The sequence below is a fragment of the Pinus tabuliformis genome, chromosome 9 (assembly GCF_031772625.1).
Source record: "Pinus tabuliformis cultivar Carrire ecotype Pingquan chromosome 9, CPIR1, whole genome shotgun sequence".
In the NCBI taxonomy this organism is placed as follows: Eukaryota; Viridiplantae; Streptophyta; class Pinopsida; order Pinales; family Pinaceae; genus Pinus; species Pinus tabuliformis.
The window spans coordinates 2,004,832,084-2,004,850,035 of NC_142307.1; the positions used below are offsets into that span (position 1 = coordinate 2,004,832,084).

Here is a 17,952-nt window from a genome sequence, read left to right on the forward strand (position 1 = left end):
AGACTTGCAGTTGCATCGGTTAGCATCCATGCATTCCGGTGGATGGTTGCTCCTTTATATAGACATCAACATATTCTTTTGTTATGTTTGACCACAACTAGAATTTGCAGATTGATATCGAGACAAGTAGTCATTAAAGTATATGTTGGAATATGTAATTCCTACTTTAGCTGTGATTATTTCTATCTGGAGGAGTGTGTTTCTAGATTTGTGTGTGGTTGAGATTGTGTGTTCAAGATAGTTTTCCTATCTTGAGATAACACTTCGTGTATATATGTAATATCATATTTGATTAATGTGACATAGATTTCTTTATGAAAATTTAAGAGGTACCACCGAACTAATCAAAACCCAATCATAAAGACACTAAAAAAAACTTAGTAACAATCTAATAACAAGATACTTTATCAACCGGACCTTCCAATTCACCTAACCCTAAAAACTTCCTCAAATACAATATTGAAAAGATATTCATGTATAATTAAATACTCTCATTTTATTTTGAAGACGCTTCTACATGTATTAATTATTTAAAATCTTCATTTACATGTATTTAAACAATTTTATTTATTTTTATCTGAAGAAACCTTTAAAAAAATTACATAAAAATAAATGAATAATATACCGAGTGAAACAGTTCGATCTCTCAAATATGAATTCTCGTTCTTAGCATCTTGCGATACAATTAATAAGACTAACATAGGAAGGGATAAAATGACTTAGCTGTCAAAATATTATTTACCATTACTTAGCTGTCGAAATATGGAATAACACAGAATTATTTACCATTGAAGTACACGAAGAACTTAAATGTTTTCGTGAGATCCATGGATATGTATCTTTATTAGATTAATTTTCTATTATTTTCATAGTCGGCACTAGATTTCTACGGGGCGTTCTGCTGCACCGCGTCCTTTCAAGACATATTGACGAAGTCCAGGAATATGAATATTTGCAATGTAATTTTCCCACTGGATATACTTAACATCAAACCCGAAACTCGCTTGTTCCTCTGCAGAGAGCTCTTGTTCCTCTGCAGAGAGCTCTTGGAACAGATTTTCCAAATTCGAGATATCGAATCTACACAAACATATTAAAATATGAATATTTATGTATCCGCAGTGAAGGCACTTAAACCAAAATATGAACAGCAAAATTGTCTGCGTTGCAGAGAATTGATCACCTTGCTTTGTAGAATGTATATGGCTCGTAGATCTTGGCCATGTGCTCCAATTGCAGTGTGATAGACTTTGCAGATGATGGTAACCCAGATTTCTGTAGGTATGTAAGATCCCAAACAATCAAATAATTAATAGATCTAGAATATTTGTGTGTTTTAATTGAAAAACTAAGAAGCTAAACATAAAACATATTGGATTTTAAAAGAAAGGTGTATTTCTTATTTATATTATTATTGGAAAGTAATACATGCCAGAATGATCAAATCTCTTTGGTAGATAGGATGTAAGGTTGCTCAACAAAACAAAATTAAACACTGAATCACGATGGTGGACCTTGAATGGATCCATCAGATAATTTCATGAAATCTCTTTGCTAGATAGTATGTAAGGTTGCTCAACAAAACAAAATTAAACACTAAAGCACAATGGTGGACCCTGAATGGATCCATCAGCCACTAAATTTCATTAAAACTGACTTCGTCAAATTCTCAATAAAACACCAATAAATAAATAAACTCAAAATGATTTAAAAGCCTAACTCCTATCCCTTTTAATAAATTTGATGGAATCATATTTTACTATTTTTCCCTCGTAAACAAGACAATTACCATAGAAATACAACCGTAAATACTCCACTTTGACCATTTGACACTATAAAAAAAATATTACATGGTAGACCTATAAAAAGAATATTACAAGGTAGACCATTGGCTTAGATATGCAATGTAAAGTTTAAATAAAGACAAAATGCCGTTACAACTTACATTGTTTGGTGAATGAAAAACACTTTCCAAACCCTGCCTGTAGTTGTCCATGGTATTAACGCAGGTGACTTGCTTAGGCAATCTTACTGGGTTGCCTTTGTGATTAATGTACGGATTACGTTTAAAATGTTGAAACATTATTTTAAAAATTTCTCCGATTCTTATGGGATTTGCCACCGAAGAAGCAACGTGATAAACTCTCATGCCACTCATTTCCGCGTGTTTTGCCATGGCTGTTAAAATTGCATTTACAACCATGTCTACGGGTACCTGTAATTTGAATTGAACAAAAAAATTGACATATTTTAAGAGAAAATGATTCTCAAAAGATAAAATGTGAACAGAATTGAAGAGAAAGAGATGTAGCTCTCAGGTGTGGCCTGCACCTGGAGACTACACTCACCAAAACAGAGAGATCACTCTCGTACACTCTATTTTCATCAATGAAATATTACATCATTAAATACAATACTAGGAATTAGGAAGTTGCACCCAAACCCCTAAACTTTAGGAACTAATCCTAAACTAGGGAGAACGTTACAACAATGTAACCATTTTCTCCATTAATACAAAATAATATTAATTATTTTTAACTCCCCCCTTATTGGAGAAAGGGTTCTCCTGGACTCCTAGCATCTTTCTAAACAATTCAAATTTCACTCATGCAAGAGGCTTTGTGAAAATATCAGCCACATTGTCACAAGTTTTACAATATTCAACAACAATTTCTTTTGACTGTATTTTCTCTCTAACAAAATGGAACTGAGTGTCTATATGTTTGGTGTTTTTGTGAAACACTGGATTGTATGCTAATTTAATGGTGCTCTCGTTGTCGCTTTTGATGGAAGTGGAATTCTTCTGTTCTTTTCCTGCGTCATTGAGAAGCCTTCTCAACCAGATCGCTTCACACGTTGCTGCACACAATGCTTGATACTCAGCTTCACATGAAGACAAGGCTACAGTACTCTGCTTCTTGCTGCTCCAAGCTATGACCCCGGAACCTATGTTGAATGCATAACCTGTGATGGACCTCTGATCATCCAGGTTACCTGCCCAGTCTGAGTCTGAAAAACCTGCTAGAGTAACATCAGATACATCAGTGTATAAAATACCATAATTAACAGTACCACAAAGATACCTCAACACGCTCTTTGCTGATATCCAGTGACTTTCAAGCGGTTTCGACATGAATTGGCTCAGCACACTAACAGAGTATGCCAAGTCAGGTCTAGTTGTTGTAAGATATATCAGGTTGCCAACCAGCTGTCTGTACATTGTGGCATCAACCTCCTTAGTGCCATCATCACTATTTAATTTCAGATTCTGCTGCAAAGGTGTCGCTGCTGCTCTACACTGATCCATACCAAACTTTTCCAACATATTTCTGGCATACTTCCCTTGGGTAAGAAAAGTTTGCCCAGTATCTATGCATACTTCTAATCCCAGACAATAGTGAAGGCTTCCGAGATCCTTCATCTCAAAAACTTGCGCCATAAGCCTTTTGATTCCTCTGATTAAATCATCTGCATTTCCTATTATAATCATGTCATTCACATACAGAGAAATCAAAATAATCTGCCCCTGATTATTGTACTTGGTATACAAATTTGGGTCATTTAAACTTCTATGGAAACCATGCTCTATAAAGAAAGAATCAACCTTTTCGTACCAAGACCTGGGTGCTTGCTTTAAACCATATAAAACCTTTTTCAATCTGCAAACAAGATGTTCCTGCCCCTGCTTTACAAACCCTTCTGGCTGTGCTAAGTAAATTTCCTCTTTTAAATCACCATTTAAAAATGAAGATTTAACATCAAGCTGGTGTAATTCCCAATTACATTTAGTAGCTAAAGCAATAAGCATTCTGATTGTATTTAACTTTGCTACAGGTGCAAAAGTATCATCAAAATCTATACCTTCCTGCTGTGAATATCCTTTTGCAACCAGCCTAGCTTTTAACTTTTCTATACTTCCGTCTGCATTCATTTTTGGTTTAAACAACCATTTGCATCCTATGGGTGTTTTATTCTTAGGCAGCTCAACTAAATCCCAAGTATCATTTCTAAGAATTGATTCCATTTCTTCATTCATTGCAGCTCTCCATTCCTTAAATTGACTAGCTTCTTTGTAATTAGAGGGTTCTACAATGTTCAAAACCTTTGACATCAAAGCATAGTTTCTCAATTTTAGTGGTAATTGAGTCTTCCTACCTGACCTCCTTGGTAGGGGACTTACCTCAAATTTGTTTTCTTCTGCTATGACTGGGCTTGCATTATCACCTTCTTGTTGTTCTTCTTTTTGCTCTTCTTTCTGCTCCTGCTCTCTTTCATCCTCGCTGCTTTCCTCCAACAACAATGGAATGTGCCAATCATCACCAACGTCATCTTTCCCTTCCTGTACCTGTTCATGAAACACTACATCCCTGCTTGCAAATGTCTTACGAGACTCAGGATTGAATAATTTATATGCTTTAAATTCTGTGCCATAACCAACAAAGATGCATTTCACAGCTTTAGGATCTAATTTCTTCCTATCAGCTTTGGGTATATGGGCAAATGCTTTTGACCCAAATACTCTTAGATGGTTTACTGCTGGTTTAAATCCATATAGAGCTTCAAAAGGGGTTTTGAAGCCAAGATACCTGGTAGGACTTCTGTTCTTCAAATATACAGCAGTATTAATAGCCTCTGCCCAAAAGCTATTAGACAGACCCTTACCTTGTAACATGCTCCTTGCGCACTCCACCAAGGTTCTGTTTTTGCGCTCTGCAACTCCATTCTGCTGTGGTGTGTGTGGCACTGTATACTGTTGAACAATCCCGTGAGATTTGCAGAATTTCATGAATTCCTTTAGCTTGTATTCTCCCCCTTGATCAGATCGGAGAATTTTTATACTCTTACCAAACTGCTTTTCCACCAAGGTTTTAAATTCTATAAAGCACTGGAAAGTCTGACTTTTCTTGTTCAAAAACCCATGAATATCTAGTGCATTCATCAGTAAATAACAGAAAATAATATGCTCCTCCTAGCGACCTTGTCTGCATAGGTCCGCATACATCAGTGTGCACTAGTTCTAAAACATCTATTTCCTTCCTCCTATCATGCACAGGAAACTGTTCTCTATGCATTTTTCATAAGGCACAACCATCACAATTTAACTGAATATTACGAAGGATAGGGAGTCCCTCGACCATACCTTTCTTCTGCAATAACATGAGGTCCTGCAAATTCAAATGACCGAACCTCTGATGCCAGAGTTGTTCGGCTGTCGATCCTCCTGCAACCATGGCTTGCTTTGGTATGCTTTTTGCATCCAGTCTGTATAGGCTTCCAACTCGCATGCCTGTTGCAACTATTTCATTCCTGCAATCCTTTATCACACAATGAGTCTTGAAGAACTCGACTTGCATATCTTGATCAGCCATCATGGATACAGATATCATATTTTTCTTAATTCCAGGTACATATAAAACATTTGTAAGGTGACTAATTTTTCCATTTGGTAACTTAACTGAAATCACCCCATGACCTTTAATCTCGTATCCACTATCATCTCCTAGATATATTTTTGATCCATTTATACTTTCTTCAAGACTATCAAAAAATTCCTTTTTACCTATCATGTGAGAGGATGCTCCAGAATCGACATACCAAATGTCATCTTCATTAGATGCTGAACGGGCACAGTGGACTGTGAACAGTCAAAATTCATGACTGAAGTCTTCTTCTTCAACAAAGTATCCTTAGTTACAAACCAGATTGAACACAGTATCTGGATCGGCCAAGAAGCAAGGTAATTGACCTTTGCCATAGTGCATAATGACTGGATCCATCATTCTGAGATTTAAATATTCGATTTAGCTCTTGTTATGTGTATTAATATTCAGTGAGATTCTTCAAATGATTATAACATACCGGTGGCCTTCGATCCATCCAGGAAAAGGTTGACTGTATGTGCTTTCAATAACAGTCGAACGAACAATAACTACGGGTAAATCTTCCCTGCCATCGCATATTACCATCTCCGCCATTGCCTTGCTGAACACATAAGTATCCTGCCAGCCGTATGATCTTGCCCTCAAAAAGAGCGTTCCAATAGCTAACAGCTACTGAGATATGGTGGGATTTGACATTGAAATTGAAATTTTTATCAAAGTTGAATAGGTTTTACTATATTAATATGAAGGACACAATGATCAATGTTACAGAGATAATAAAAAAAGGAACAATATTGAAAGGACGAATATTTTTTGAAGTCATATTCCAACATTGGGAAAAAACCATATTGATAGCCTTTACAAAAAGATAAATCAATAATTAATTTCTTTTAAAACACTAAGGTTAACCCATGTAAAACACTAATGTTAACTTCTATGGAAACTATATAAAAATTGCTTATAACTTTCAACTTTTTGGAAAATTATATCCTATGTTCCAAGAAAAAAGATGTGGCTATGTTTACACCATGAAAGGAAAGGAGAATTCACGGCTATCGTAATAATGTCACCTTTCCATTCCCAAATCTTTCATCCTTTGAGCAACCTTCCCTTTCTTCAACTTGTAGTTTTGGAGATTTGAAAATTCAATCTCAAAATCTTCTAGAGCTTTGCTTGCTAAATGAAATTCAGCTTGGATATCCAGAGGTGGAACACATATCGATTTCTCGTTAGCTATACTATACCCCATCTGAAATGGCTCCTCCAGTACTCGGACTTGTCTTTGCCCGTTGACATATGCTGGAATGAAATAACCCAACAATGATGAGATAGATAAATAATTTAGGTTGAAACGGAGGATGAAATCGATGAGTTACTAGTAGAGATGTGCATCAAAAGTTGGGTTTACTTGCAGCATTTGCCGAACTCTAGAAGGCGAATAATTGCCTTTGTGTTGGTGTCCAAAGCGACATCGTATCTGTAACAGATGGTGCTCTTAGTTATATCTATGGTTAGCAGATTGCACAGAATCCAAATATTAAAATGCATAAACAAATGAAGTCAAATATTAACACTATTCAAACAAATAATACAACAACCTTTCATCGAATGTTGTGTTGGCTGCCAAGCTGACAATAATGTCCACCTCCCTTGTAAGCACATCGACCATGTCTTTTTCAATTCCAAGATTTTGTTTCGTCATATCGCCAGTGACAGGGACCAGTCTCTTCAACATGAATTCATGGAATTCATTACCATGAATTTCACGCAACCCTCTGAATAACTCGCTGTCCATAACCTGACTTTCACAAATTATTAGAAATTGTTATGATCATCGCATAAGTCTAGTAATCTCATTTCTAGTACTTAACTCTAGAAGAGGATATTCATCATACTTCATTTATCAATCTTTTTGATGCAGAGGTGGACTCATGATCAACCCTTATTATCAAAAACAGCTTTCTGATATCTGGTTGCATTCTCAATATTTTTTCTATCAACACTGCAAATATGAGAAACAAGCGTTCATTAATAACGAGTGAGCCAGCAGGAGGTGATCAAAATAACTAAATTAGAAATAATTAATGAGTTGTGTTACACCTTTTCCCAGAAAACCCGTGGCACCAGTGATGAGAAAATTCTTCCTTCTGAGAAAAGTGTTGGAAATTTCTGGTAATTTCAAACAAATAAACTGAACAGAGAAACAATGCTCTGTTTTAACCGAGGAAATAATACTCTTTTTTAGCATAGGGAAGCAAAAAAATTATTCGCTGGAGATGAAGAACAGAGTTTCACACACCAAAATAAACACTTTGTATTCATTAATCAAACCACTGCAGTTACAAATTTCTTCCTCTCACAGAGGGATTTACACAAAAACTTCCACTAAGAAAATACTCTGTCTCTCTAGAAAATTTTACACTGCTGTGTATAAATTTCTTTACATTCACCAAAAAAAAAAAAATTCTTACATTCACTCACCCTGCGGAATACTGCGTATTAAATTACGCATTACATATTCGATAAAAAAAATTCATTCTTTCTAGCGCTGTTGCACATTCCCATTCGTTTTCACTCAACGAACAAAACTACACACTGTTGTTGCGTGCTCACATTTACCATATACCATGAACAATAATAAAAAAAACATTACATATACTATTACCTATGCCCATACTTCCGTGCATAAAAAAAAACTAATAAAATTAAAAATTCTTACCTACGTTCTACCCATCACAATAAATTTCATTAACTTGCTTTACTGACAGGCCGATGGTCAACAAAGATTTCATTTCACGCAATGTCCATATGTTGCAGGCCTGTACGCTGCTTTGGCTTTAATCAACGGACATCCACCATCCTTTCAATTGGACGGCTATCGCTCAGTCGAATCAAATTAACATTATGTTCCGAGAAAAAAGTGGTTTTCAAAAATGCTTGAGGACACGCGTCAGGCAGTGAATGTGATCAGAGCCATTTGAGAAAATACCACCATTGCGAGAAAGGCAGTGTGATGGAGAACAGGCGGTTTTGCTGGAAAGTACACGGTCGTTGTTCAACTTGGTACTACAGTTGAAATTACATTTCAACACTCCCCTTTAATTTCAATTGCTGGGTTATTAGTCATACCCAAAAATTTCCTCAAAAATTCAAATCTTTTCTGTCCCAATGGCTTGGTCAAAATATCAACAACCTGCTCTTGAGTTCTGCAATGTTCTTAGACAATTTCTCCATTGCTTACCAATTCCCTGATGTAATGAAACTTTGTGTCAATGTGTTTCGTTCTCTTATGAAACACAGAATTCTTGGATAATGCAATAGCTGAGCTATTGTCACAAAAAATCACAGTTCCTTTTACTTGCTCTTGGCATAAGCTCCTTAACATCCTTCTCATCCAAACTGCTTAACATATTGCTGTTGTAGCTGCCACATATTCTGTATCTGCTGTAGACAACACTACAATAGGCTGTTTTTTAGAAGCCCATGAAATGGCTCCTGAACCCATGTGAAAAACATAACCGGATGTGCTTTTTCGATCATCTACACTTCCAGCCCAATCACTATCAGTGTATCCAATTAAATCTAAACATTCTGAAGTAGTATATAAAATGCCAAACCTTTTAGTACCTTTAACATACCTCAGAATCCTTTTTTCTGCCTGCCAATGTGCTTCTTTTGGCCTTTCCATGAATCTCGAAATTAAACTAACAGCAAACATTATATCCGGCCTAGTTGCAGTCAAATACATGAGGCTGCCAACTATGCTCTTGTACAAACTAGGATCAAAATCCTTGCTGCTGTCCTCTTTGCTGAGTTTTAATCCCATCACTGTGGGAGTGATTGCTGCTTTGCTCTCCTGCATATTAAATCTTTCCAACACTTCATTAACATATTTCGCTTGTGAGATAAAAATCCCATTTTCATTTTGATCTACTTCTATTCCTAAGAAGTATCTCAGCAAACCCATGTCAGTCATTTCAAATTCTTCTTTCATGACTGTTTTGAAATTTTCAATAAGGTAATCATCATTACCTGTGAAAATAACATCATCAACATATAACACAACAATTAGTATTTTACCATCCTTTTCTTTGATGTAGAGGGTGGGTTCTCCCTCACACTTTTCAAATCCATTTTCCAGTAGATAGGAATCTATCCTACTATACCATGCCCTTGGCGCTTGCTTTAGCCCATAAAGAGCTTTCTTCAATCTGCATACTTTGTGCTCTTGGCCTTTCTTTTCATAGCCCAGAGGTTGTTCAATGTACACCTCTTCCGTTAAAACTCCATTTATGAATGCTGACTTCACGTCCATTTGGTAAACTTTCCACTTGTTTTGTGCTGCTATGGACAGCACTGCTCTCACGGTTTCCATTCTAGCAACCGGTGCAAAAGTTTCCTCATAGTCTCTCCCATACTGCTGCTTATATCCTTTGACAACAAGTCTTGCCTTATGTCTTTCTATTTTGCCTTCAGCATTACTCTTGGTCTTGTAGACCCATTTAACTCCAATGACTTCCTTTCCTTTTGGTAGTTCAACTAAATCCCATGTCTTGTTTCTTTCTATGGCATCGATCTCCTCATCCATAGCTTCTATCCATTTCCTATCCTTAATTGTTTCTTCGAAATGAATAGGGTCATCAACATGACAATATAAAGAAAACAAAGAATTCATACCTTCATCATAAATGTCACTTAAATTTCTGAACTTCTTACCTCTTTCATTTGGTGTACAAGTGCTTGAAGAAGCACTTGAATTTCCTCCTTGTGATGTGCTTGGAGAAGCACTTTCATTTCTCCTCAAGGGTGTCTCTTGCTATTGTTGTGTTGGCGCTGCTGTTTGGGGATGTATTTCAGCCATCTCCTCATCATCTTCATCATGAGACAAACAGTTTTTAACATTCACTGTTTTCTCTATGCTTCCATCCCAAGCTTCCTCCTCAATGAACTGAACATTTCTACTCACAATAAGCCTCTTGGTGGATGGGTTATACAACCTGTAAGCTTTGGATTCCTCACTGTATCCAATGAAAATACATTTCTCCCATTTGTTGTCCAACTTCTTCCTTAGTTGATCTGGAATGTGTGCATAAGCCACACATCCAAAAAATTTCATGTGAGTGACTCCTTGCTTTGTCCCACTCCATGCTTCTTCCGGCACTCTGTTCATGACTGCTTTTGTAGAGCATCTATTCAAAATGTACGATGCACAGTGTACAGCTTCAACCCAATAATCATTTGGCAAATGCTTTGCCTTTAACATGCTCCTCGCCATATCCATGATTGTCCTATTCTTCCTTTCAGTAACTCCACTTTGCTGCGGAGTGTACCTAGTGGTAAACTGCTTATGAATTCCATTTTCTCTACAAAAACGTAGAAATTCTTTGGAAATATATTCACCTCCTCTATCAGTCCTCAGAACTTTGATATGCAGCCCGCTTTGGTTTTCTACAAGTGCTTTGAAATTGCAGAATCTTTCAAACACTTCACTTTTGTTCTTAAGGAAATAAACCCAAGTTTTTCTAGTAAAATCATCAATAAATGTTAGAATATAGTAGCTTCCTGCAAGTGATGGAGTTTGCATCGGTCCACATAAATCTGAGTGGACAATCTCTAAGGGTGCTTTTGCCCTTATGCTTTTCCTTGATGGAAAACTTTCTCTGTGTTGTTTCCCCAAGATACAACCTTCATAAAGGCTGTCTGATTTCTCTATCAATGGTAATCCTCTTACCATTCCTTTCCTACTCAACAAGTTAAGACCTCCAAAGTTGAGATGTCCAAATCTCAAGTGCCACAACCAATTTTCATCCTTTGGTTCGCTTTGGAAAGCCTCTTGTGTAACTGCTGCTATTTCTGCTCTAGTTTTCAAATCTACTTTCATTCTGAGAGGGAACATCCTGTTCCTTGTCATCTTCACTTCAGCAATATATCATTTGTTGTGTTATCACAAAATCAGGTACTGAAGGCTGCCAATCAGCAAGATTCTGTGTAACTGTTTCAAACCAGGCTTTAAACTAAGGCTTAGCCTCCTTAGTCAGAGAGGGCTCTCTCACAGACTATGAATATTGACTAATGACAAGGAAAGATGGCTAACTCTTTAAAACACATGAAAAATAAGCTGGCTGGACAAATATCAAAGTGATTCCCATTGGGCTTATGGAGTCTCACACATCTCAGCAAACAAAAAACACTATCCTTTCATAGAAATCAGGGCACTTTACATCTAATGTTCAAACATAACTTACATAAAACACAGTTTGCCAAGGCATACAGGAAGTCAGAGCATGACACATGAGTTCTGAGTGATTATGCAGTAACAAAACTGTAAAAGAACACTAAAGAGAATAAACCATCATACATTTGAACCATTAGATCTATTGTGAATCCTGAGAAGAAACAACAGTCATTTGCATTACTGAAATCTGCTATACATAAACCAAAATAGTCTTGTCTTTTATCAAAACATCCAACCCCTATTACATCCAAGTTTGATCTATATATAGAGATAGATCCTTAACCACTTTGAGCTTCCTCCTCCAGCATGAGGGGAGCTCGAAGATTGCTACTAATTACCCCTATCTACTGTTTAACTAACCCATTAAGTACATTAAGTGCTGAACTGGAATTACAAAGAGTCCTAATTAAACTACATATCTAATTCTATCTTCCTCGTATCATGATTCCTCCTTGCAGCTTTGACACCTGGCTTTCTCTTCGTTCAGCTGAGATGGCATGAGATGGCATAAGATGGGCAATTAATGTCCCATGCTGGCTTTGAATACCGAAGGCTATGATCTGTTCTGTATCGGCTGAAAATATCCCTAAATTTTCGGTTCTGGTCCCCCATCACCGAGTATGCAGCAGTGGATACTTTAATTCTTTAATAACCCAAGAGAATAGGGTAACACCATGCTCCTGATATGCTGGAGGCTTCCTTGGTAGACAGGTGTGCCAACCAAAACTTTTCGTATGCAGCTCTTCTCCAAACCCTAATCACCGACAATAAAGTGGCTTTATAACCAAAAATCTTAAACTTAGGTTAAAAGATTTCACCTTTTGTTAAAGGTACACCTGGCATATGTTGAATGGCTGTAGCAGCTTCCTTTGATCCCTTTCAAGTCACTGAGGTGTTCCCTTTACAAACTTCTGATTCTTCCTTCAAACTGTTTGCCTGCGTTTTTTTTAAAAACAACACCTACAGCAGTTTCGCAATTTCGTAGCGCGCTACGAAACTGCGAAACTGTTTTAAACAATTTCAATTTCCCCTGAGATTTTAACTGCTCTGCCACCTTGCTCACAAATAACTTATCAATGCTCATAACATTCATGCTTGAAATTCTTGCAAATCCTGGAGTGGATAACATTACAGTTAAATGAAATTCATCAGCAGAAAAATCTCTAAACTAATGCATTTCACTCATTGTGCGGACAAAAGAACTTTCCTAGGAGAAAGCTTTTGTCAAATACTACCAGCTATTCAACATTCGATTCTGTGCATTGCCTGCAGATTGGAGGGCAGTAGTCGGTCAACTAAAGTTACACTCGAAACCCTTTAACTTGCTACTTTTAGCAACTGCATTAAGTTCATTCAAAATGTATTCTTTTGCCTTGGGATTTTGGCACAATGCAGTAAAATCTCCAGTTTGTCCATTATCTGTGGCCCAACTTTCAAGTGCTCTTTGATTAGGTATAACAACAACAACCAGACAAGATTCGAAGTTATTTCTGTAAACCCAAATCGAATCAATAGCAGAACACTGGCCATACACATTCTCGAGATTTTCCACTGCAACATATTCTCCCTATGAAAGCTTAAATATATTTTTTCCTATCAATGATTTTTAGTGCTCCATTCGCCTGCCACTCCCCAATGTCACCTGTGTGAAGCCAACCATCAACCAAAACCTCATTTGTAAGGTCTTCACGCTTTGTAATAACCAACAAATACGGATTTGCCCCTTATACAAACCTCTCCACGCGGTACTTCTGAAAGTGCATCATATCCCATTTCAGGGACAGACTCAAGGCAGACATCAATATTTGGAACAGGTGAACAACAGCCCCGATCATTGACATTACATTTTGCAGGGAAACAAAACTTCCTGCACAAGTTTCTGTCAAACCATAGCCCTGTACAACATGGCAACAAGTGACTACTCGTAGAAACTCTGCCACATGTTTTGCAAGTGGAGCTGCTCCTGATATCATTACACGGACACGTCCTCCCAGACCTATGACTTTTTACTTTCGATTGCAACTTTGAGAACACATATTTGCCTCAGATTTTTAATTACCACGTCTTTGCCATCATAACCTTTATTAAAATCGTGCTCTGGATCAGGAGCGCAGTACCTGCCATGATTGATAAATTGAGATTTACACTGCTTGCTCAAAACAACAGCTTGGGGGCAAAAACACCTGTGCACATAAATTCAAAGATCCAGTTTTCAATCTAACCATGGACATGCACATTACGGCATTTACAGTGAGTGTTTTGTAGATGCACTGTCATAATGGAGAACAGGACAAACCCAGAAGTCAAAATCTGCAATGTGGGCACACGTCTGAAGTTTTGACAGTTGTTCCTTTGATGATGCACATGTTCCATGTTCCTTTGATGAAACACAATCGCCAAGTGCAGCTCGCCCTATCACATGGACCTTCAGCACTAAAACTTCAACATAACACATGACAATTGTAGGCATGAATAACCTACAGCAAATATAACGGAAGCACCCCTTTGATATTATCTGCCATCGCTCGTATCTCAGCTTGTATTTCCAATCCCCGTGATTAACAAGAACATATCGTATTATATATATATAATCAAAGCCATAACTAACCATGTTCTTTAGATCTTCAATTTTCATTATCCCAAGCACCTCCAGCAGTATTCAAAACAGGGACCGTTGCAAACATAATGATTGTCGGTAACCACTGACATGTAGCTCAAGAAGCCATATTCCTTTCATCTCCAGAAACTGAAAGAGGCGGTCAACAATTGCTGTAGGAGAAAGCCAACAACGCAGAAATGGGGAATGTCTTTGTCACTGTTTCATTTTGAGGATCTAATAACCGCACCAGGCAAGATACATGGTCATCAATTTAATGAATTCTTTTCTGTTTGTATCGACAACAAATAGATTAGAGAGTGCCCTTACAGCCAGCTGTTGAGAGAAGCTAGGCTTGCCATCCAACATCTGTGCAAGCAGACCAACGTACCCTGCCTCCCCTAATGCTCGCTTTATTTCATCTGTCTATGATAGATTACAGATGGCCGAGGCTGCCAGCTCTTGAATTGTAGAAAATCCGCTTTTGAGGAGAACTATGAGCTGCTTAACAAATCCAGAGGACCTCAAAAGGTTTCTAGAGAATATGGATTGCGAGAGGCTGTGGACTCGAACAAATCCCCAATTTCGTAGCACGCTACGAAATCACCTAAACAGGTAGCGCTGCGAAACTGCTAAAAAGGATTCATGCGCTGCGAAAACACCTTGTCCTTAAGCTAGGCTAAAAAATTTTGGCAACAGAATTTTCAGTGATAACATGTTGCGTGCTCTATCCATGATGGTGCATACATCATTCACAAATAAAACATTGTACCCCTTTTGAACAAGTTGTCCAATACTTAAGAGGTTACATTTCATTCCAGGAACATAATAAACATCTGCTATGGTTTTCTTTTCACCTTTCTTTGTAAATATTTTTACTTCTCCTTTTCCCATAACAGAAACTTTACTATCAGTCCCAAGTGTGACTTGTGACTTCACATTCTGATCTAACTTAGAAAACAAGGCTATGTTTCCTGTCATATGGTTACTGCAACCGGAGTCTAGAAACCATATATCATCACTCTTTGTTTCAGCCATATTACAAGCTAACAACAAATTATCTTGGCTGATATTTTCTCTAGTGAAATTTGCACTAGATCTATTATTCATATCATGCTGCTTCTTCCTACATTCATTTGCATAATGCCCATATTTTTTACAATAGTAACATTGGACATTGGATTTTTCATACCTTTGTCCTTGAGCATGATGTTGTGCACTTTGTTGGCTGCTGCCTTGGCCTTGGTTCTGATTTGGATTGCTGCCTCTTCCTTGAGCATTTGCTGGATTGTTTCTTCCACCTCTGTTTTGGCTTCTGCCTCTTCCTCTTTTGTTTCCTCTACCTTGACCTCTTCCTCTTCCAAAGAACATCTGGGTCTTAAAGGCATGTTCTAGAGATGAGTTTTCATTCCTACTTAATCTCTGCTCATGTGTTATTAGTGATGCATGTAGTTCATCAACTGAGAAGTTTGTGAGATCCTTTGTCTCTTCTATGGTGGCGACAATCACATCGAACTTTGAGGGTAGGATCCTCAATAATTTCTCCACAATCCTCCTTTCTTCAAGAATCTCTCCATGAGACCTTATCTGTGTGACCAGACCAATCACATGTGTGAAGAATGAGTCAATATTATCTGACTCCTTCATGCAAAGATTCTCAAAATCTCTCCTCAGCAACTGTAGTTTTGCTGTCTTCACTTTCTCCATGCCTTGATAGGTTGTCTTGAGAGTTTGCCATGCTTCTTTGGATGTCTTGGCTGCTGCTATCCTTGGAAACACACTCTCATGCACTGCTTGATATAAGAAGAGGAGGGCTTTAGAATCCTTCTTCTTATAGCTCTTCAACAGATATTTCTCTGCCTGAGTTAACCTATTAAACTCATTTTCATCTGCTGGTTCTTCAAATCCATCCTCAAAAAATTCCCATAAATCTTGAGAAGCAAACAAGGCTCTCATGGTTATTGCCCAATAGTCATAGTTTTTCCCATTAAATTGTGGGATCTGGGTATTACAGATACCCATGCTAGTGCTGGTGCTGGTGCTGGAGCCAGCGATTCTTGCACTCTAAACTATGCTTCAAAATACTTGACTGTGTATTTAAAAATCACTGACTGTCTTCAACAGCAACACAAAAAACTAGCTTGAGAAATACCTTGGATTTTTGACTGAGTCTTCACTCTGCTGGAGAAGCTGCTGCAGCAAGAAATCCTTCCTTCAGCTTCTTTGACACCTTCAAAGAGCCTGGACAAGCTCTGATACCATGTTGGAAATTTCTGGTAATTTCAAACAAATAAACTGAACAGAGAAACAATGCTCTGTTTTAACCCAAGAAATAATACTCTGTTTTAGCACAGGGAAGCAAAAAAATTGTTTGCTGGAGATGAAGAACAGAGTTTCACACACCAAAATAAACACTTTGTATTCATTAATCAAACCACTGCAGTTACAAATTTCTTCCTCTCTCAGAGGGATTTACACAAAAAACTTCCACCAAAAAAATACTCTGTCCCTCCAGAAAATTTTACACTGCTGTGTAAAAATTTCTTTACATTCACCAAAAAAAAAAAAAAAATTCTTACATTCACTCGCCCTGCTGCATGCTGCGTATTACATTACGCATTACATATTCAATAAAAAAAATTCATTCTCTCTAGCGCTGCTGCACATTCCCATTCGTTTTCACTCAACGAACAAAACTACACACTGTTGTTGCGTGCTCACATTTACCATACACAATGAACAATAATAAAAAAAACATTACATATACTATTACCTATGCCCATACTTCCGTGCATAAAAAAAAACTAATAAAATTAAAATTTCTTACCTACGTTCTACCCATCACAATAAATTTCATTAACTTGCTTCACTGACAGGCCGGCGGTCAACAAAGATTTCACTTCACGCAATGTCCATATGCTGCAGGCCTGTACGCAGCTTTTGTTTTAATCAACGGACATCCACCATCCTTTCAATCGGACGGCTATTGCTCAGTCGAATCAAACGAACATTATGTTCCGGGAAAAAAGTGGTTTTCAAAAATGCTTGAGGACACGCGTCAGGCAGTGAATGTGATCGGAGCCGTTTGAGAAAATACCACCATTGCATGAAGGCGGTGTGATGGTGAACAGGCGGTTTTGCTGGAAAGTACGCGGTCGTTGTTCAACTTGGTACTGCAGTTGAAATTACATTTCAACAAAAAGATACAATTCCAAGATCCTTGCATGGGGTTATAGAAGTGTTCTCAGTATTCCCCCCAGCGATTGTGGCATCCGGTAATCCGCTTCTTCTGCTCCGTGAGAATAAAGTGCCTTTTGAGGCTTCATGTTTTGTGCTCATCAACACTAACTCGTCCGAATCTGCTCTTGTGCAGCAGAATCGATTAGGTTTTCTTGATTTACTACCTACCCCATGATTTATTAGTACTGAACTGGGAAACGAAAAAGACGACGGGATAGTCCACTTCATGGGGAGGAGCAGTTCTGATTTCTTATTCATATAACGAGCAGGAAAAAAACATAAAGTAAGATTGGGATGTGGAACTGTTTGTGACATAGCCATGACAGCCAAAATAATATTAGCCTCCCAGAGTTTTACAGACAAATCGACCAACACTGCAAACAAGGAAATACTGAACATAAACCTATATTATCAACGTATAAAATATACCAATATATTGACATTATCAGCGTACGAATATATATCTACCACACTAGACCTAAATGAATAGCACTAATGAC

The 17,952-nt window shown here is 37.6% G+C and overlaps 1 pseudogene; it reads right to left on the reverse strand.

The window, feature by feature from the left end:
• Window positions 1-878: 878 nt before the first annotated feature.
• Window positions 879-17,952, reverse strand: part of LOC149157069 (fatty acyl-CoA reductase 2, chloroplastic-like) — a 37,986-nt pseudogene continuing 20,912 nt past the window's right edge.